General features: G+C 35.1%; 1 protein-coding gene across 2 annotated transcripts in view; it reads right to left on the bottom strand.

Annotated features, from left to right (window-relative positions):
- Nucleotides 1-618, bottom strand: part of zbtb10 (zinc finger and BTB domain containing 10) — a 20375-nt gene that overhangs the window by 3202 nt on the left and 16555 nt on the right. The window lies entirely within an intron of this gene.

Below are 618 nucleotides of genomic sequence, written 5' to 3'. Positions count from 1 at the left end.
GGGGGGGGGGGGGGGGGGGGATGAGGACAGTCAGGTTGACAGACATTTTTGAGAAATGCCTTTAATCTTTAATTGCTTTCTTGCTGAAAATTGGATGAAAAGATTGATACCACTCTCAAGTCTGTATACACAATATGAAGCTACCTAGCAGACAGTTAGCATAGCATATCATAGCATAGCATACAGACTGGATCCAGGAGATTTCACTTTTTTGTAAGAGTTTAACAAGTAAGATAGATAGATAGATAGATAGATAGATAATTCAGGACTTTTTTTTTGGAGGGGGTGGGGGTCCACAGTGTAATGTTTCGATATGCACTCATTAAAGTTAATTTGAGTGGCAAAACAGTGAAAATCCTTATTACATTATACAATAATAAAAGCCATCATTTTTAAGAAGTAAAAGGTTTTGGATACATTTTTACTTCATCCAACCATATATCATGATCCTACATTGAATCATTGTGAAAACAAAACTTTCTAGATGTGTTGTTTACTTTCGTCATCTTCATCAAAAAAGCGAATTAGTACATTCAAGATCTTGTCCATGTTGACATTTGCTGCTTCATGTACATTTATTAAAAACTTGGCTTTGTTTAGCTTTTCATGAAGCTAGAC

Source organism: Etheostoma spectabile, chromosome 14 (assembly GCF_008692095.1).
Source record: "Etheostoma spectabile isolate EspeVRDwgs_2016 chromosome 14, UIUC_Espe_1.0, whole genome shotgun sequence".
Lineage (NCBI taxonomy): Eukaryota > Metazoa > Chordata > Actinopteri > Perciformes > Percidae > Etheostoma > Etheostoma spectabile.
Note: the sequence above shows the minus strand (reverse complement) of the source record. Positions and strands in the feature narration are given on the sequence as shown.